We start from the raw sequence: 21,723 nt of genomic DNA, 5'->3' as shown, positions 1-21,723 counted from the left end.
AAGTGTTCTTCCTAATGTCACTTTTACTTTTTTTTCCAAATGCCTTGAAATTTCTGCCAATTTTTTGGGAAATTGAAAGGATTCTCATTCCTGCACATGAGGCTGAATTGATTTAATTTCTAACGTAAAGGACTGCGGATGCTGAGAATCAGAGACACAAAGAGGAGCTGCTGGAGAAACTCAGCCGGTTTGGCAGTACCTGTGGGAGAAAACAGAGTTCTGAAATGTTGTCTCTGATTCTCTTTCCACCGATGGTGCCTGACCTGCTGAGTTGCTCCTGCAATTTCTGTTTTTGCTTTTAACTGAAAGTTTATTTCATCTTTCGGGATGAAACAACCAGACTCGCCATGTGCAGGTATGTAACCCTTTCGAAACCTGTGAAGTGATTGTATTCAAACAAACCCAGCAATAACTCACTATTTCTCAGCTCCACAGGCAGAGAGACCTGGGAAATGAAGCTGTCAGTGTGGTTCTTTATTCGTGGGTCGAGTGGTTAATACGATGGATTTGAGATCGATTGCGGTTTCCCCACGCAGGTGTGAACCTTGCCGACTACAGTTGAGAAATGTCGTCAAAAAGAAAGGAAGACTGTTCCCCGGTTTCTTCTTTAAGATTCACATCAGTGGAGGGGTTGGAAATCTGCAACCCATTGCATGTCAGGGTGGAACAAGCAGATACCCACAGAGCTACTTTTGAGGCTATGAGCCAAGTGTTTGGAAATGAGATGAGAAGAGTGAGGGGCGTGAAGTCGTGATCGAAATGAAGCAGGCACGTGAGGACGAATGTGTTTTATTTGCCAGTGAAAGATACTGCTTCACCAAGTTGGGACAATGGAAGGTAAGCAGTGACGGTGATTATCTTTGGCTGTTCCTCTTGTGAATGTTCCCATTGCTGCGCATGTCCGTGTTAACGTCAGAACTCTGCAGCATGGTGGCGTCAGGTACGCACAGGGCCGGGGCGCAATGGATGACGCATCTGACTCCACCTACCTGTTTGAAATGCAGCTCACAGCTTCTTCACACGCCCCAATTAATCTTTCTCATTGTCCTGAAGCCGGCATACGGTTTGAATTCCTGATTTGCGGGAATGGGAATCTTTTCACTGTCTCGCGTCAGTCAGTGTCCTTGAGAATATCAGAGTCACGTCACAGCGCTGTCAGAGGAGGGGAAGCTGAAATCGCCCCACACACTGCTCATGGACATATTTCACTTTCTCCAACTCACCTCCCCAACCACTGCGGCTCCTGGGAGTGGAAAGGGAACAAACAACAAAACCCAGTCTCAGCTTTGTAAATCTTCAGGAAATAAGAAATCTGTTCATCCTGTTGGATCTTCCATCCTGGCCTGACAGCGTTGATTTTAAATGGCTGTCCAGTCAGTGCCGATTCGTTTTGGCTGAAAAAAATCTTCCTTATCTCATCCCAGCATTTCTTGCCACAGGGAACTGTGCGGCAGAGTTCATGTATATATTTCCTTGTATGGTATTTTGTAAATAACATTCGTTTGCGGGTTGTTTGTATAGACTATTCCAGGTTCATTAGCCGCTGTTTAAGTGTCTTGGTAGGTTTGTGGGCTACCATGATGCTGTGAGCGTTGAGTTGTCTGGACATCATTTCCCAGATGTCTTTTATGTAAAGTAATGTGGCTAGGGTTTCTGCACACGTTGTGCCTGCTTGTGTCAGTTTGTTGATGTGAAATCGACACACTGGGTTTATTGGGTAGGCAAAAGTGCGGATTGCAGATGCTGGAAACCAGAGTTTAGATCAGAGTGGTGCTGGAAAAGCACAGCAGGTCAGACAACTTCCGAGGAGCAGGAAAATCGACTTTTCGTGCAAAAGCCCTTCATCAGGAATGGAAGCAGGACGCCTCCAGGGCGGAGAGATAAATTGGGGGGTGGGGGTGTGCTGGGCCGAAGGTAGCAAAGAGTACAATAGGTGAATGGGGGTGGGGATGGAGGTGAAAAGTCAGAGAGGAGGGTGGAGCGGATAGGTGGGAAGGGAGATTGGCAGGTAGGACAGGTCATGAGGATAGCACTGTGCTGGAAGTTTGGAACTGAAGTAAGGTGTGCGGAGGGGAAATGAGGAAACTGGTGAAGTCTACATTAATGTTCTGGGTTTGAATTTATCCGAGGCGGAAGATGGGGCGTTCTTCCTCCAGGCATCGGTTGGGGAGGGAGCGGCGATGGAGGAGGCCCAGGACCTGCATGTCCTCGGCAGAGTGGGAGGGGGTGTTGAAATGTTGGGCCAGAGGGTGATGGGGTTGATTGTTGCGGTTGTCCTGGAAATATCCCCTCAAGTGCCGTGACTGGACTCTGCGAGGAGTCTCCAGCCTCCCCAATGTAGAGGAGACCGCATCGGGAGCAATGGATACAAGAAATGACATTGTTGGTTGCACAGGTGAAAGCTTGCTGACGATCGCGGCCCAGGTTCGATTTCCGGGCAGGAAAGTAATTTTTAGGAGAGCTGACAAGCAGCATCCGCATCTCCCTGGTGGTCTAGTGGTTAGGATTCGGCGCTCTCACCGCCGCGGCCCGGGTTCGATTCCCGGTCAGGGAAACCATTTTCAGGGGTGCAGGCTACCCATTCTTCTTAAATGCGCTGTGTAATTATTTATAGTCGTTCCTGGGTGCTGCAGTGTGTCGTGGCTCGTTGAAATAGTGTCCTGATTCAGATTTGTTTGTATGTGGAGGGATGATTGCTTCTGTAGTTAAGTACTTGGTTCGTGTGCGTTGTTTTCCTGTAGAGGCTGTTTTGAATTTACCATTGACTGTTTGCTCTACTGTGACATCTAGAAATGGCACTTTGTTGTTGTTCTCCTCTTTTGTGAATTATATGTCAGCGAGGATATTGTTGATGGTGTTGTAGGTTTCCTCTAATTTGTTTCATTTTTTGATGACAAAAGTGTCATCACTGTAGTGGACCCAAAGTTTGGGTGGATCGTTGGAAGGGCTGTTTGTTCGAGTCTCTGCATTATTGCTTCTGCGAGGAATCCTGATACTGGTGGTTTCATGGGTATTTCGTTGATTTGTTTGGAGGGCTTGTTACTGAATACGAAGTGGGTGGTAAGACACAGTTCTACGAGGTTGACAGTGCTATCTTTGCTGATGAAGTTGGTGCTGTGTTTGTGTCTCTGGTTCTTCGAGTAGTGTCTTCAGTTTTCTTTGGCCAAGTTGATGTTAATGGATGTGAACAGGGCTGTTATGTCAAAGGACAGCATTATTCCATCCTCTTCTATCTTAGTGTCTTTGGTGTTCAGGAATTCTTGGATGGAGTAAATGGAGTGGCGTGAATCTTCGACTTGGTGTTTTCAGTGGAGGCCTTTGACTAGTCTGCATATTGGTGTTCCAAATGGTGAGGCTTTGGGCCTGAGGGGGGCTCCTGGTTTGAAGAGGAGAACAACAACATAGTACCATTCTTAGATGTCACAGTAGAGCGAACAGTCAATGGGGAACTTCAAACTAGTGTCTACAGAAAAACAACATACACAAACCAAATACTTAACCACAGAAACAATCATCCCAACACCCACAAACGTTGCTGCATCAGGACATTATTTCAACGAGCCACTACACACTGCAGCACAGAGAAACTACGAAGAGCAGAAGAGGAATACGTATATAGTGTATTTAAGGAGAACGGGTACCCAATAGACCCAGTCCGCCGATTTCTCATTGATGCTTCCAAGCTGACTTTCAAAAATTCGTTTGGCCCTCCATTCTTTCCTGTTTGTTTTTTGCGGGTTTTGAAAGCTTTCGCAATCCTCTGACTGAGTATTGGAGTTGGGAAGTTATGTTGTGGATGTACAGGACATTGGTTAGACCAGTTTTGGAATATTGTGTGCAATTCTGGTCTCCTATCAGAAGGATACTGTGAAATTTGAAAGGGTTCTGAAGCACCAGTGGGTCCACAGAGGGGGAGAGGCCCTTCTGCTGCCGTGAGTGTGGGAAGGCCTTCAGTGATTCCTCTGCCTGCTGCCGCACCAGTTGGTCCACACCGGGGAAGTGCGAGATGGCCTTCAGCAGTTCTTCCCACCTGCTGAGACACCAATGGGTCCACACTGAGGAGAGGCCGTTCTTCTGCCCCGAGTGCAGGAAGGGCTTTGCTCTTTCCTCCGACCTGCTGGCCCATTGGTGAGTCCACATGGGGGAGTGGTCGTTCAGTTGCCCTAAGTGCAGGACGTCCTTCAGCAATTCCTCAGCCCTGCTGAGGCACCAGTCCGTCCACACCGGGGAGAAGCCGTTCTCCTGCCCCGAGTGTGGGAAGGGCTTTATCCGCTCCTCCACACTGCGGAAGCACCAGCTGGTCCACACGGGGGCGTGGGGGGGGGGGGGGGTGAGGCCATTCTGCTGACCTGAGTGCGGGAAGGCCTTCAGCAATTCCTCCACCCTGCTGAAACACCTGTGTGTCCTTCAGCAGTGGGAGGCCCTTCAGCTGGCCCGAGTGTGGGAAGAGGTTCATGTTTGCTTGCAACTTGCGGAAGCACCAGCGGGGGCACTGCTGCTCATTGAGCCAGGGACTGCACATCGTCAATGAAATGATCCAAATAAACCTCAGACCGCAAGACGATCGGAGCAGAAGTTAGGCCATTGGGCCCGTCGAGTCTACTCTGCCATTCGTTAGAGACAAAATTAGTGCAGATGAGATTAGCTACAGGAAATAGGCCATTTGTCCCAACAAGTCCACACAAACCCTCCGAAGAGTAACCCATCCACACCCATTTCCCTCTAACTAATGTACCTAACTCTATGGGCAATTAAGCATGGCCAATCAACATGACCTGCACATCTTTGGTTTATGTAAGAAGACAGGATCGCCCAGAGAAAACCCATGCAGACACTGGGAGATTGTGCAAACTCCTCACAGACAGCTATCCAAGGCTGGAATCAAACCTGGGTCCCGTGCGCTGTCAGGCTGCAGTGGTAACCACTGAGCCACTACATATTGCAACCCGAGGTTGCAAGCAGGAGGTTGGGAGAATACAGCCTCAGAATGTGGAGGAGTCAGCGTTTTGAGTATTAACCCTTCTTCAGGACTGAAACGTTAACTTCTCCACGAGAAACGATTTATGGAAATGATGCTGGGGGTTGTAGGGTTTGAGCTCCAGGGAGAGGCCAAGGCTGGAGCTGTTTTACCTGAAGCATCGGAGGCAGCGGAGTGACCTCATAGAGGTTACAAAATCATGAGGGGCATGGACAGGGTAATAGACAAGGTCTTTTCTCAGGAGTGGGGGAGTCCAGAACTAGAGGGCATAGGTTTAGGGTGAGAGGCGAAATATATTAAAGAGACAACGTCTTCATGCAGGGGGTGGTACATATATGAAATGAGCTGCCAGAATATATGGGTCAGGTGCTGTCAAATGGGACTCGATTAATTTAGGATATCAGGTCAGCATGGACAAGTTGGACTGAAGGGTCTGTTTCCATGCTGTACGTGTCTCTGACTACTGGTCTTCATGTAATTTTAAAATAGGGTCCAAGTAACTTTGAATAGTTCAATCTTATTGAGCTCACTTCCTGAAAAGTTTCAAATGAATCATCTGAGCGATACTGTTTAAACATGCTAAGTTGGACAAAGTATCCCATCAAGTTCAACACAAACCCAGAGTTGAAGAAGTCAGAACACCAAGGGGACCAAACTGATCACAATATTCCAGGTGCAACCTTATCAACGTCCTGTATAACTACAACATAACTTGCCAACATCGAAACTCAATTCCCTAATTGATGAAGGCCAGTGTGCTGAAACCTTTCTTCACTGCCTTGTGTACCAATGTAATCAGAGATATAGGACCTACTTTAAACTGATCCACAATCCAGCTACTGGGAGCCCAGAAACAGAGTAGTGCTGCGTGAGTGTGCTGGGCACATAACCCAGAGGTCGATGGGTAAAAACCATGTGATGCTATTGCCCAATGTCTCCGTAAGCTGCTTTCATTTACAATGGTGCTCTGTTCTGTATGTTGCCTTTGCATCTGCTTCCCAAAGCTTCTTCAGTGGAGGAGTGGCAGCTGGAGCCCAGGAGTTCAACGACCCGCCGGAGCTTGAGGAAGGTCCAAGCTCCAAGAAGCGGGGGGTAAGGCTGGAGGCTGGATTTGCTCAAGGCTTGTATTTTTAACTCATTTAAATGGTACCTACTGTATGGGGCTATGGTTTACATTAAAACCGGAGGATCATATCAGAGTGTTTATATTTAGCAGCGGTAGTTGGTAAAATACACTCCCTGGAGGAGCACCTTCTATGATGCTGCATTTCTTGCTTTATGCCCTTCCCCCATTTCTTATCTCCCAAGTTGGTTTTATGTTTTTTTGGTTAAATTTAATTTCATATTAATCAGACTGGGTATTGACTGTGTGCTATTAATTTGCTTCTTCGAATATTGAAAGTCAAAATTAATGGTGTAATTTCATTTCTGATGTCAGAGTTTGACATTGAATGTGCAGATGTGAATACCAGTAAGTTGTGAAAATACATCAAGAACTTGTGGTTTTTAACAAAAAGAGCAGTTCACTGATATTCATGGTATTTTCTTATTTGGGAGTGATGATTCAAATCTGACAAACAAACCGTTTCATGCAGTCACCCAATTTAGTTAAAATTTTCATTAATTTAATTAAAGAAAAGAACTCTGGCAGGCTAAGATTTATGCAATCTATTTATAAGATTATGTCCATTGCTTGCAATATGGTCTCATCCACATTGGGGAAACTGGACGCCAACTCGCGGAACGTTTCAGGGAACAGCTCTGGGACACTAAAACTAAACGACCGACGCCCTGTGGCTGAACGCTTTAACTCGCTCTCCCATTCCGCCAAGGACATGCAAGTCCTGGGCTGCCTCCACTGCCAAACTCTTGCTACCCGACGCTTGTAAGAAAAACACCTCACCTTCTGACTTGGGACCCTCTAACCACATGGTATCAATGTAGATTTCATCAGTTTCCGCATTTCCTCTCGCCCACCTTGTCCCAGATCCAACCTTCCAATTCGACACCAACCTCTTGATCTGTCATACCTGTCCACCTTGCTTCTCACCTATTTGCTCCACCCTCATCTCTGACCTATTACCATCAATCCCTACCTCCATCTACCTATTGCATTCCCAGCTGCCATTCATCCAGCCCCACTTCCTTCCCATTTACCTCTCAGCCCCCTTGGGCCACCCTTTATTCCTGATGAAGAGCTTATGCTCTAAACGAAGACTGTTATGAAACAACATTCTCAACAAATAGGAAATAGCTCCCAAGTCAGATTTCATTCCCTCTTCTGTTTCCCAGTTCTTTCAGAAATAAGAAATATCTTTTTCTTCCACTAGAAAGTGATCTTCCACTTTGCGCTGTCTGAAGTGTTATGCCACATTATTACTTCAGCCACCTTTTAAGAATCGTTTCAACCTGTTTTTCTAACAATTGTGGAGGTGACCAAAAGCAAACATTTCACTCCTCCTCAAAGCCCCATTTCTCCTCCTATGAGCCACTTTGTCATGTTGTCTATGTTACAAGCAGCCGAGTGCACTTGGTTTCTGAATTGAAATTTGGCCATTGAAGTGATCAGAATTAATATATATCGATGGATAGCTGTGTCTGCACTAACTGTAATTATCCACCAATACGATGTCGTTTGTTCCACCAAAACTGGAAACAATGATTTGTGATTATATTGCAGTCGGATGTAGAAAATCATCCCAGCGATCTTCACGTTATTATAGTTTACTGTGGCCATACAGCATTGCGAGGCAGTTTGATGTGACTAAAACTTGGATGGAAAGAATGTAGATTGATGAGAAGGCAAAATGGCAGAGTCTCTGGCCACAATCGATCTGTCTGGCTTGATTATATGAGTGGCGGCTGTTCAAGAGCAACTTCCACTCCATCACTTCAACCAGCAAGAGGAGACAAGTGTGAACACCACATTCCAACTGTGACATATACGCATTGCTTCGATGTTATTGATCAAAATCCTGGAACTCGCTCCTGAACCTTTATTATAGACCACATCATATTTGTGAAGTAATTTAAGAGGTAGCTCACCACCACTTTTTCAAGGACGGTTTGGGAAGACTTGCTGGCAGAGCCAATGATATGCACATGATATTGGAAACAGTCTAATCGTATGGATAGATGATTGGCTAACCAATGATACAGGAGGGATAAGGGGCATGCTCAGGATCGCAACTTACAACTAGCAACGTTCCACAGGGATCAGTGCTGGGGCACAAAATTATTTACAATATGTATATGAATTACTTGGATAAGTAAAGTGAATGTACTATTGCCAAGACTGCAGTAGATACAGTTGATTAGAATGCAGGTGGTAAGGATGACATGAACTCTTCATCCAAGTTCAGTGAGTAATCGGGAAGGCAAAAGGGAGTTTGGCCTTTCTTTGGAGTACAAAAGTAGGGAGGTTATAGTGAACCTCCGCCTGGAGGTTTTGATTGAAAGTGCAGTGAAGATTCAACCAGCTGATAGTGGATCTGAATCACATGTCGATCAGACCAGGTTTGGACAGCAGGAAACCAGATAAGTTTTTACAACAAACCACAACGATTTCATCATTTGACTCTTAATTCCAGATTTATATTGAATTCAGATTCCACCATCTGCCGTGGCAGGTTTTGAACCCAAGTCCCGTGAACATTACCTGGGTGAATGGTCTGGTGACAATAAAGTGGCCAACGCCTCCCCTGAACACATTGGCATATTGTGTTCAGAGGTAACAAAGGAGCAAGAGGTTTCAGCAGCTGCTAAGTTGTTGATATTACACAAAGGAACATCAGCACTCTCAGTAATGGCACATACTGAAGCCAGGGCCCTGTATCAGAGGTAAGGGCTCAGGATCCACAAGAAATAGGAACAGCAATACGCCATTCAGCCTCTTGAGCCTGCTCCTCCATTCAGTAGGATCGTGGCTGATTTGGCATTCCCCACATCCACTTTCCTGCCCTTTTCCTGTAACTGTTCATCCCCCGACTGATCACGAATCTATCGATCCTAGTTTTAAATGTGACAAGAAGGATGTCAACAGAGTTACTGGGGTTGGGGGCGGGGCGGGGGGTGCTCAGGTCGAACTTGGGGACTAAAACAATGGCTTCACACTTCACAATATTTAACTAAGGGAATGTTTATGGTTATCCAATGCTGGAAATTGGGCAGGCATTCAGATGAAATTATTGGTAAATTATGAATGACAGAGGAGTCGGGAGAGAAGTGGTGTTCAGGCACAGTTGGATATCACCAGTATAGATGCCAACACCAGCTGCTACGGTTAAATAAATAAGAACGGAAGACGCTAAAAGCAGACCCTCCCAGAGGATACAGCGACGTTGGAGAGGGTCAGTACTGTCATTAACTCTGATCAAGGCTGTCCGCAGGTCGACGAGGGAATGTTCATCCCTGTCACCGTTACAAAGGATGTCAAATATGACCTTGATAAGAACTGTTTCAGGGGTAGAAACCAGACTCGAGGGCTTTAAACACAGAATTCTGGAAAAGCTGGGAATGGCTTATTCAACAATGTTACATCCAAACCAACACTTCCATTGGTGCGATAATTATAGAAGTGTTTTGGTTTTTATTTAGATGATTCTCAGCAATACTGAGTAAGAAGCAACAAAATAAACACAAGAAATATTGCAATTGCTACAATATGCCTGCTCCCAATAGGAGACCACCTGGTGTTCACTTAACTGTCTGCAAGGCGCAATATTGGAAAGGAATTATCCAGTTCATAGCTATAAGAGGGGAGACACAGACTGCTTGATACAAAGGGCGGGAGTAGGCCACTCGGCCCTACGAGCCTGCTGCAACATTCAATAAGATCATGGCTGATCTGAATACAACCTCAGCTCTACATTCCTCCACATCCCCGACAATCTGTCACCCACTTGGTTAGCAAGAACCTGTCTACCTCTGCCTTAAAGATTTTGAATTCACTGCCTTTTGAGGAAGACACACAACCATCAGAAAGAAAAAAAATCATCCTCATTTTTGTCTTCTACTTTTAAAATATGACCCTCTATTTTCAGATATTAAGATAGGGATACAAGCTGCATTCAAATAATACCTGTGGTACAGTGAACTATCTCAAAGTGCTTCACGTGAACATAATGAGAATTCCTTTAAAAATCACAAGAGTGGAGCACAGATTAGGACAGGTGGCCAAAGACTTGGTCAAAGGGGCAGGTTTAGGGCAATCTTTTAAACAGATTCAATTTCCCAAACATCTGAGGACTAAGACATAAAGAGCAAACACAAAATAGCAAAGGATGGGAAACAACAGTGTGGACATAATGTCACAGGATGAGTAATCCAGGGAACATGAGTTCAAATCCCAACACAGCAAGAGGTGAGATGTGAATAATTCAAATCATAAATGGGGAACACAAAATTAGTCTCAGTATGGTATCGATGGCACTGACGTCAATTGTCATAAAAGCCCATGTTCACCAATGTCCTTTCAGGAGGGAAACTGCCATGCTTACCTGGTCTGGCTTACATGTGACTCCAGACACACAGCAATGTGGTTGACTCTTAAATTGCCCTCTGAATTGGCATAAGCAAGACACCTTGCACTTAAGGATGGATAACAAACATCAACCTTGTTAAAGTGTCAGAACAGGGGGGATCCAAGATGGCGGCGACCCAGTAAGACTGAGTCTGTAGTGCTCCTCCCAAGACCTGGGCACAGTGGGTCACCTACCCCCTACCAAGCTCACCAAATCATTTATAAATCATTTTTAACAGTTTAGTAACTCAATTAGTTGTGCAATATTATATTTAAGCAACTTTATCCTCAGTTAAAATGACTAAAGGGAAGGGAGCCCGCAGCTCTCAGCAAGCAGGAACCCCTCCCCCACACTCTCCAGCTGCAGCAGAGGCGTCCACAGCCGCCCCGGGGGACTTACCTACAGTAGCAAGTCTTGCAGAAATGCTTTCCAAGCTTGTCTCGAAGATCGATGCCTTTATCGTCGAATCCAGGAATCGTTGGGAGTCGCTCTCGGCCGCGCTGCAGAAGCACGACCGTGAAATTGAAGAAATTGAACGCCGAGTCGGAGGGGCGGAGCTAAAGGCCGCGACCTCGGAGACAACCGCTCAATCGGCCGTGGATCAGGTCCGGACTCTCGAGCAGCGAGTCCGGACCTTGGAAAATCATATTGACGACCGCTCAATCGAGGTCGTCGAAAAAATATTCGTTTGCTGGGCCTTCCCGAACAGGAAGAGGAAGGCCAGCTTACAGCATTCCTGGAGCAGTGGCTGCCACAGCTTTTAAATCCGCAAGCTGGATCAGGCCAGGTAAGGGTGGAATGGGCCTACCGGGTAGCAGTACGCGGGCCCGGCTCGAACCAGCGCCCACGCCCGGTCCTGTTCCGGCTGCAGAGCTACAGGGAGAGGCAGATACTCCTAGAAGCCTCTAGAAATCTTGGAAAAGACCCCCAAGCTATGATCTACAAAGGATCCAAGATCATGCTATTTCAGGACTTTTCCCCGGCTCTGGTTCGAAAGAGGAAGGCATTCGACGAGGCGAAGAAGCGTTTAAGGGACTTAAATGTTCAGTACTCCTTACGCTACCCAGCGATGTTACGTTTTAACCATGAAGGATCCGTATATAACTTTGGATCACCAGAAAAGGCTAAGGAATTCTTGGACTCTCTTAGATAAACTGTAGGACATAATGGATGTTGGTCTGCCTTCCACCCCCCCCACCGTTTTGGTTTATATCCCCTCCCTTTTTTTTCTTACCTTATTGCTTAATATTATTATGGGGAGTGGGGAGAGGGATTTGATTTTCTCCCCCCCCCCCCCTTGGAGTTGTTTTCTGTTATTATTTTATGTATATATGAGGGGTGTATGTATATGTGTGTGTGTGTATGTATGTATATATATATATATATATGTATGTGTATGTATATATATGTATATATAAGCTGGGGGATTTGGTTAATGTTGGTGGGGGGAGGTGGTTACCTTATTCGATTTTACCTCTGTCTTTAGGAGCGGGGTTGTTTTTCCCTTCGTTATTTTGTATTATCATATTTAATTATTATTTGTTGAACTGGTAATTTTATAGTTATATGTTTATATATGGTATTAACATTACCAAATATACCCAGGTGTTGGTAGAGGTGGGGGTGGGGTGCTCACTGTTAACTCTAGCTTTGTATTATATTTGAATTTTCCTCATTTTATTGAGGAGTGCCTGGGTCAAGGGTGGGGCATTGGTTGGGAGAGGATATGAGGGATTTTTGGAGAGGAAGTGATGCCCCCTGGGAACAAGGGGGAAAGTCTCCACTTAGATACGTTTTATATTTTTTTTATTTAGAAATAGTTTTTTACTGTATTGTTGTGGGTGTATTAAAGAGGGTTTATTTTTGTAAATTTTACATGTTCCATGCTCGGGATGTTCTGGATAGGGTTCCCCCTCCCGAGGGGTCTCGGATTGGCCCAGAGGATTATGGTTGATCAATCGGTTAAGTGGTGCACCTGGAATGTCAAGGGGAGTAATTCGCCACTTAAAAGGAACAAAATATTATCAAATCTTAAGAAGGAAAGAGTTGATATAGCTCTCCTACAGGAGACACACCTGTCAGATAAAGAACACTTGAAATTACGACAGGGCGGATTTGATCAGGCCTTTTTTTCTTCTTTTAGCTCAAAAAGCAGGGGAGTTGTTATTCTTGTTCGGAAGAATTTCCCTTTCAAAATCCTAAAGCAGATAAAAGACGAATCTGGACGATATATCTTGATTAAAGCTCTCATAAATGGAGAGGAATATGGGATTTTAAATTTGTACTGCCCCCCGGCACACCCCTTTAAATTTATAACGGAAGCCTTTTCAAAATTGATGGCTTTTGATGCCCGTCATATAATTATAGGGGGAGACTTTAATTGTATTATGGATCCGGAAATAGACAGGATTCCCAAGAGTACTGCAGGAGTATCTCCCAGATCTAGACAATTGATGGATCTGAACAAAGAATTAGGATTAGTAGATGTATGGAGATGTCTTCATCCACAGGGTAGAGATTTTTCTTTCTACTCTAATCCACATAAATGTCATACCAGAATTGATATGTTTTTTGCCCCATCAATTTTTTTAAATTCCATATCATCCTGTAAAATAGGTAATATAGCAATTTCTGACCACGCTGCTGTATATATGGAAACTAAGGCGAGGAACAGTGGGACATCCCCTCGGCATTGGCGTATGGACCCCTTCTTAATGAAAGATAGTAAATTTGTAAAGTACTTCTCTCAAGAATTTAAAACTTTTTTAGAAATTAATTCAGGTACAGCTAGCAACCCGTCAATGATGTGGGAGACCATCAAAGCTTACACGCGAGGCTTGATCATCTCCTACTCAGCGACCCAGAAGAAATTAAAGGGAGAACAACAGCGTCTGCTTGAAGCCCGCTTAAAAGCGGCTGAAACAGCATACACTGATAGACCCTCTATTATTAAATTGCAAAGGATTACAGCTCTTAGGACAGCTCTAAATACTACACTTACTCAAACGGCTAAGAGGGAAATATTATTTGCAAAGCAAAGGTTATATGAATATGGCGACAAACCGGGTAGATACTTAGCATTTCTTGCAAAGAAAAAAAAGGCCCCTCAGACTATTATGTCTATCAAGGAAAGTACGGGTATTTTGACTCATGATCATAAAAAGATTAATGCGACCTTTAGAGAATTCTATTCTGAGTTATATAAATCACAGGATTGTGAAGATAGGACGAAGAGGATGCAGTCATTTTTTAAAAATTTGACTTTTCCAGACCTAACTCCGGAACAAGTATCGGTCCTAAATGCTCCTCTTACACCCCAAGAAATAGTTGATGCAATTAGGCACCTTCAAAATGGTAAGACGCCGGGCCCAGATGGCTTTCAAGCTGAATTCTATAAAGAATTTACAGAAATACTGGTTGGTCCACTTATGGACATGTATAACTATGCATATAGTCAGGGCTGTCTCCCGCCTTCGCTGAAAGAGGCAAATATCTCTCTTATCCTTAAAAAAGGAAAGGACCCAGAAGATTGTACATCATACAGACCAATATCCTTGCTAAATGTAGATTTTAAAATCCTCTCTAAAACGTTAGCACTGAGATTAGAAAGGATACTGCCACATATTATAAAGGAGGATCAGACGGGGTTTATTAAGGGCCGTAGATCATCCAATAATGTTAGAAGGGCTCTGAATATGATTCAAGCTTGTCATCAGGGAAAGATACCAGGAGTAGTGGTTTCATTAGACGCGGAAAAGGCATTTGATAGGGTCGAATGGTCATATTTGTTTTACACATTGGAGAGGTTTGGTGTTGGACAGGTGTTTATCAAATGGATCTCAACATTGTATAGTGATCCCAAAACAGTTGTGGTTACCAATAGATTAGGCTCGGATAGCTTCAGTGTGGGTAGGGGCTGCCGTCAGGGATGTCCCCTCTCGCCATTGTTATTCACGCTAATAATTGAACCATTAGCAGAAGCTATACGAGCTGATCCTAATATAGTGGCCCCAAGGATTGGTACAGGTAAACATAAAATTACCCTTTATGCAGATGATGTTCTTCTATTCCTCAGTAACCCTTTGATGTCCATACCTCGCTTAATCCAAGTTATTAATACATTTAGTGCATTCTCAGGCTATAAAATTAATTTTTCAAAATCGGAGGCTATGCCAATGGGTGGCCTTGCTGTGATACCCCGCTTAGCGGACGGTTCCCTTTTTCCCTTTCGCTGGTCCCTGGAGGGTTTCTTATATTTAGGCATTTTTATTACTCCAGTATTTGGTCAGTTGTATAAGGCTAATTTTGTGTATTTATTGGAAAGGATAAGGCAGGACCTCCAGCGATGGGGAGACCTGCCAATTTCCTGGTTGGGTAGAATAGCATTAATCAAAATGAATATCCTGCCCCGTCTCCTATATCCTATGAGAATGCTTCTGGTGATGCTGCCGAGGACAGCTTTATGTAAATTATACGGCTGGCTGAGTTCCTTTATCTGGAACCATAGGCGGCCCCTCATTAAGCTGAAGAAGCTACAGCTTCTGGGATTGGACTTCCCAGATTTTAGGAAATATCAATTAAGTTCCCTATTAAGTTATATAGCTGATTGGGTCTTGTCTGATCCACAATCAATCTGGTTGGACATCGAGGCTTCTCAAGTAAAATACCCACTTATTAACCTTTTATTCTCAGACAAGAGGAAAATCATTACAGATCACTGTAAAAACCCTATAATACTGAATACAATCAAGGCTTGGAATATAATGCGGCAAAATGAGGGTGATTCACATAAAACATCCCCCTATGCACCGATAGTGGGAGCATGGGGATTCCAACCGGGGTTAACAGATGCCACTTTTAAACTCTGGAGATCCAGGGGTATCTCATGTCTCGGGGATTTATTTAAAGATGGGGTCCTGATGTCTTTCGGACAGCTGCGTCAGAAATTCGGATTACCCAATGGAGACCTCTTTCGATACTTCCAAATTCGAGATTTTATACAGAAGAAGACTACGTTATTAGATAGTCTTTATAAATCCGATAGAGAATGTAGTGTCCTACGACCAGTGGGGGTATCTTCCGTCAGTAATATTTATCATTTGCTACATGATGAAGTATCGGGAGATATGGATAATCTGCTTAAAACATGGGATCAGGATCTGGGACTAGAAATCTCCACAGAAAAGTGGAATGATATCTGGGAAAATGCTAGAAGAATTACTATTTGTAACAGAACCCAGGCTATCCAGCTGAAGATACTTCATAGGGCCCATATAGCACCGGTTCGATTGGCAAAATTTAAGGCAGGAGCATCTCCAATGTGTCCTACATGCAAAATAGAGGTGGGCACTCTTGTACATTGCTTATGGACCTGTCATAAGATCCGTAGATATTGGACTAAAGTAGCAAGTACCCTGACAGAAATTTTAGGAACGGAAATAAAAGTGGACCCCGTATCTCTCCTCTTGGGCTTTTCGAACTTTCCCTCCCTGGACACGTACGGGAAGAAACTATTTTCTATTCTTTCTTCCTGTGCAAGGAAAAATATTTTGATGAACTGGGTGGCAGAGGGCCCCCCTGGACTTTCAAATTGGCACAGACTAATTATGGAATGTATTCCCCTTGACTTCCTTACAAATATGGTGCACCGAAAGACCGAATTATTTTGTAAAATATGGCAGCCCTTTTTGAATTACATAAATACAGATATTTCGGCTAACCTAACAAGGGCTTTTATTTAATTGAGACTACAAACCTGGCTGGTCCGCGGCCCCTCGGGGGAGGAATCCCGCACGAATACGGGTTTTATCATATCTGATGTTAACACATCCCGAGCATGTAAGAGACTTAAATATACACCCTGGTTAGTTGTAGGTTAGATTAGTAGATAGTTGAGTTTTGTTTGTTTGTTTTTTTTTCTTTTCGGTTTTTTTTGTTGTTTTGTTTTTTTTGTCAAATTTTGGCTATTGTATATTTGAGCTAATTGTATATCAATGTTTATATCTGAGAGTTTTGTTTATTTTTGTAAACTTGTAAAAATGTTAAATTTCTAATAAAAATATCTATAAAACAAAAAAAGCACCTTCGTTAAACGAGTTTGGGCTCCCTGGAGGACCAATGGGACAGAAAGCAGCGAAGTGAAATGATTGGAGATAGCGTTGAATAGGTTGACGTGAGTGGTGCGGTGTTTGAGGGCTGTCAGCGATGAGGGTCGATTGGAAATTTGGGACAGCTCTCTTCGGAGAACAGAAGTTTGAAATCTGGCCCGATTGAAGCTTGCGAAGTCGAGACAGAGAAAGTAATGTCGTCAAAATGCTCCCACGCCTGAAAGATTCGGCAGAGTTTTAAAGTCATGAGGAAATAAACCAAAAGTGACATTAGGAAGAACGTGGTTGGGGTCAGTAAATCCCTAACTGACACTGACAAAGAGGCAGATTCATTAGACGCGAATGGGAATTCGGTGGTCATGTTTAAAGTAACAATGTGCAGAATTACATGGGGAAAGCAAGAGAATGATACGAATAGAGACCCACGTTTACTTACTGTGTCGACCCAAGCAGAGCGAAGCTGGGCCGCACGGCGTCTATTCAGAGTGAAATCACAGTTCGGCCAACAGAATGTTGGAAGTTAGAAAAAGTTTATATTTACACAGCCTCCATACGTCTGCGCAACACCATATAAAGCGACAGCAGTGGAGATCTTTGACATCAGTCTCGAACGTGCATGCTACGCGCCAAACGAAAGGCTGAGGGGGGCTGTAGGAGACGATGCTGTGCTTGGGAGCCGAGTCGTGCAGCGGGAGCGTGCTGGGCCCATAACTCCTAGGTCGATGGATCGAAGCAATCCTCTGCTATTGTTCACTGTCTCCTGGAGCGACTTTCATTTGTGATGGTATCCTGTCCAGCATCTTGCCTTTCAAACGACTTCCTGAATGTCTCTCCTGGCGCTCTATTCTTTTCCTTGCCATGTCATTTGCTTCCCAAACTTAGAGTATCTGAGCTGGATATGTCACATCGAAACACAAGTCAAACACAGTTGCGCTGGCACCCTTGTGGAGCTCTGAGTTGTCTTGTCGTGTTCTCTGTCGGTGTGTCCTGATCTCGTGTGAAACCTCTTCTCTCAGATGGCAATGAACCGGTGAAGTTGAAACACATGACTTGCTGTTTTTGTCCATTTCCTGCAGTAAAGAAACCAACAGCCGTGTAATAAAAGACTTTCTGCAGGATTGCTGTGTCAAGACAAATTCTGAACACCAAGCAGGCTGCACAAAAATGCACTCATATCAATTTACCTGCGGGAAGAGTCTCCGGTGTCCATTTCTCTCTGTCCCGGCAGCACAGCATCTTTCTATCTCTCCGTTAACAAGACCTTTGGAACAAGTTCAAAGTTGCCCATTTCCTACGCATAACTGTAACTGACTTATCCTGCATCACGTAATAGTGTGAGACAGCAGAAGAGTGAATGGGCTCTGCCTTCCACCAGCACAGCTTGCAAGTAGAAACGAAATGGTTCAATTATCCACCAGTGGAGAGAGCCCGGTCCCTGGGGACGGGACAAACAGCAGCGTCCTAGGAGCAGGGAGACAGATTGAGAAGCACATGTTCTTGAAACTCTTCCTTACTTGCAATTCTGTGAACAATGCACAATGTATTTCGTACTGAGCAAGTCTCAGCTGCTTCCGGAGGTGGCTGCACCCATGGCTGGTGGCTCGTTAGTCTGGGATATGATTCTAGCTTTGGGTCTTCGAGCATATGCAGCCGTGTGAGAATTCCCGGGTTCCAATCCCAGGCGAACCATCATTCCTTAAATTGACCTGAGCAAAAATACCTGATGAATTTTCTCAAAAAGCCGCTTCGTTAAATAAGATCGGACTGCCTGAACTAGGGACGGCGCAGAGCTGCCATTGCAGTGAACACGGCGAAGAGAAACACTTGTTCAAAGTGAAAACAAGTATTGCAGATTTTTCGCCCGCGCAATCCGAGTCTGAATGAATCCTCCACCTGTATTACGCTCAATTCTGAGGGTGACACTTCAGGAAGCGGGGAAGTGAAGTGATTACAGACAGCTCTGAACAAGTTAACGTGAATGGTACCGTCCTGAGGAATGTCAGCAATGAAGGGAGATTGGAAGGTTTGGGGCAGCTCTCTTTGGAGAACAGAGGGCTGAAAGCTGGTCTGATTGAAGTTTTCCACGTCATGAGGGTTTTAGACAGAGGAAATAATGCAGTGAAAATGCTCCCAGGCCTGAAAGGATCGAGAATGATTTGGCAGAGATTTAAAGTCATCAGGAAAATAAGTAAAAGTGACATTAGGAAGACCGTTTTCGCACAGGGAGTGGGGTCAGAAAGTCGCAGTCTGACAGTGACAAAGAGGCAGATTCAATGGACACAAAAGGGAATTCGATGGGCATGTTCAATGTGACAATATGCAGATTTACAGGTAGAAGGCGACAAAATGAGACACTTATTTACATATTGTGTTGAGCCTGGTGAAGGTGAAACACATCAGTTGCGGTGTGTCTCATGCGCAGGAGGCCATGCAGTAATTCCCCACGCTGTTTCACACAGCAGCATCCTCTCGGTGAATTACGCTTGGCAAAAAAATCGATTGAACCAAATCAGTGTCCGCCTCTGGATTTTACTGACACCGTTTATAAAATTCAGGCTCACCGTTAATGTGGAGAGGGGCCGTCAGACTAGAGTTTCTGCTTCTCCTGTTGAATAAAGATAATTTTAACTGTGTCCAGTGAAAGAAAGGATTTGCAGTTGGTGGGAAACATTTCTATCTGAACTCGCTAACACTCTCCTGATAGATTGAAACATAAAGCTGGGAGTCTCTGGATTATGTTGTAAAACTATCGGTATTATGTTATTCACACCGCGCTGTCACCAACTGAACGAAGCGGCTGCCCAGAGGGAGACGGCTGTGTTTAAATCCCGTGATGAACTGGGGGAGCTGAGCATTTACCCAGACAATGGGCACACCACCTCCCTGACACAGTGTTCACAAATCAAACTGACAGCAAAGCTTCACGTGTGATCGAAAATTTCCGCAAAGAAGATTTGGCTCAACAGATATCCCGAGTGAAGTGCTCCTTTCTTGATTTGAAATATAAGAAGTTGACGTCAGTGAGCCTGACGTGATTCGAACACGCAATCTTCAGATCTGGAGTCAGACGCGCTACCGTTGCGCCACAAACTCACAGATCGGCCGTCCCTTCCATTCATGCTAAAGGGAAGTGATCGCACTGCAATGATTTTACGTTATGAGTAACAACGGAGATCAACAGTTCATGGGTGTTCTGTCTCTGCCCCCTCTCCTTCTGTCTCTCCAAGTAAGTTCCAACTCTATCTCAATAAAAAGGTGAAAGAACTGTGGATGCTGCATATCTGAAACAAAAAACAGAAGTTGCCGGTGACCCTTCCACAGAACTGATGGTGATTGGGAAAACGTTGGTTTATATGCAGAAGATATTGTGGGAGGAAGGCGGATGCAGTAAATGATAGATCAGGACAGAGCCCAAAGCGAGGGAAGAACTGTTGGACAGGAAAGGGAGTTCACAAGGATCTGCGTGGGAGGGTGAATGGAGACTGTTCGTGGCTAAGAATAGGTAGTGTGTAATGACAGACTATGTGATAACAAGGCTTGGTGTGTGTGGAAGGGACGAGGATACTATGCATTTCAGGCCCGAGAATTATTGAATTCGATATTGGGACCGGGATGTATGTTCCCCAAGTGTAATATTCGGTGCTCTTCGTTCTGCTGGTGCTGAGCTTCGCTGGAACACTACAGCAAACCTGAGACAGAGATGTTGGCCAGGAACAGGGTGGGGTGTGGAATTGGCTGGCAACTGGAAGCTCAGGGTCTTTTTTGCAGGTAGAACGTAGATGTTCTGTGCAGCAGTCACCCAGTTTATGCTTCGTTTTCCCCAATGTAGATGAGACCACATTATGAGCAGCAACTGCAGTCGACTGGGTTGTGGGAAGTGCAGGTCAAGTGCTGCTTCACCTGGAAGGTAAGTTTGGATCCTTGGATAGAGAGGAGGGAGCAGGTAAATGGGCTGGTGTCACACATTCGGCAGTTGCAGGGGAAAGTGCCGTTGGACTATTGGGGTGGGAATGGGGTTAGGCTTGGTGGGAATGAAGGAAGAGTGGACCCAAGGTATAACTCCTGCTCATTTTCCTATCTGCCAAATAGAGGAATTTGTTAAGTGTGGACAAGGACATTTTCTAATTCACAATGTGGATGTACATACTGGCGAGGGTGCAAACCCTAAGGGTAAACCATAATTCTATTAACTTTAGAACAGTGATTGAAAATAATATATCAGATCTAAAAGTTGTAGTTCTAAATTGGAAGAAGACTCAGGTATTAGGCAAGACCTTTCAAAAGCTGATTGGGGGCAGATGTTCGCAGGTTAAAGGACTGCTGGAAAATGGGAAGCCTTCAAATATGAGATAACAAGAGTTCAGACACAGTATATTCCTGATTCGGAGATGCCGGTGTTGGACTGGGGAGTACAAAGTTAAAAAATCACACCACACCAGGTTATAGTCGAACAGGTTTACTTGGAAGCACACTAGCTTTCTGAGCGACGCTCCTTCATCTGAGTATATTCCTGTTCGGGTGAAAGGAAAGGCTGGTGGGTTGGGGAATGCTGGATGACTAGAGAAAATGAGATTTTGGTTAAGATAAAGAAGGATGTATATATCAGGTATCGGCAGAGAGATCGAGTGAATCCTTAGAGTATAAAGGCAGTACGAGCATACTTAAGAGGGAAATCATGAAGGCAAAAAAGGGGACATGAGATAGCTTTGGCAAATAGTCATGGATAACCCAAAGGATTCTTATAAATACATTAAGGACAAAAGGATAACAAGGGAGAGAATAGGGCCCGTCAAAGATCAGCAAGGCGGCCTTTGTGTGGAGCTGCAGTAGATGGGGGGCGGGTGGGGGGGGGGGGGGGGGGGAGATACTGAACGGATATTGTGCATCAGTGTTTACTGTGGAGAAGGGTATGGAAGATCTAAAATGTGAGAAAGTAGATGGTGACATGTTGAAAAAATGCCCATATTACAGATGACAAATTGCTGGATATCTTGATATGCATAAAAGTGGATAAATCCCAAGGACCTGATCAGGAGTACCCGAGAACTCTGTGGGAAACTGGGGAAGTGATTGCTGGGCCTCTCACTGAGATATTTGTATCATCAATAGTCACAGA

The 21,723-nt window shown here is 44.6% G+C and overlaps 2 non-coding genes across 2 annotated transcripts; one reads left to right on the top strand and one right to left on the bottom strand.

Moving 5' to 3' along the window:
• Nucleotides 1–2,482: 2,482 nt before the first annotated feature.
• Nucleotides 2,483–2,554, top strand: trnae-cuc (transfer RNA glutamic acid (anticodon CUC)). Its single transcript has one exon. It is a non-coding gene; the product is annotated as a tRNA-Glu (tRNA).
• Nucleotides 2,555–19,628: 17,074 nt separating this feature from the next.
• trnaw-cca (transfer RNA tryptophan (anticodon CCA)) lies at nucleotides 19,629–19,700 on the bottom strand. The gene has a single exon. It is a non-coding gene; the product is annotated as a tRNA-Trp (tRNA).
• Between the last annotated feature and the right edge of the window lie 2,023 nt (nucleotides 19,701–21,723).

The sequence above is a fragment of the Chiloscyllium plagiosum genome, unplaced genomic scaffold (assembly GCF_037043375.1).
Source record: "Chiloscyllium plagiosum isolate Xiang-an unplaced genomic scaffold, Cpla_swu_hap1 HiC_scaffold_27, whole genome shotgun sequence".
Taxonomy (NCBI): Eukaryota; Metazoa; Chordata; class Chondrichthyes; order Orectolobiformes; family Hemiscylliidae; genus Chiloscyllium; species Chiloscyllium plagiosum.
The sequence above is the reverse complement of the archived record's forward strand: the minus strand, read 5'-3'. Positions and strand labels throughout refer to the sequence as shown.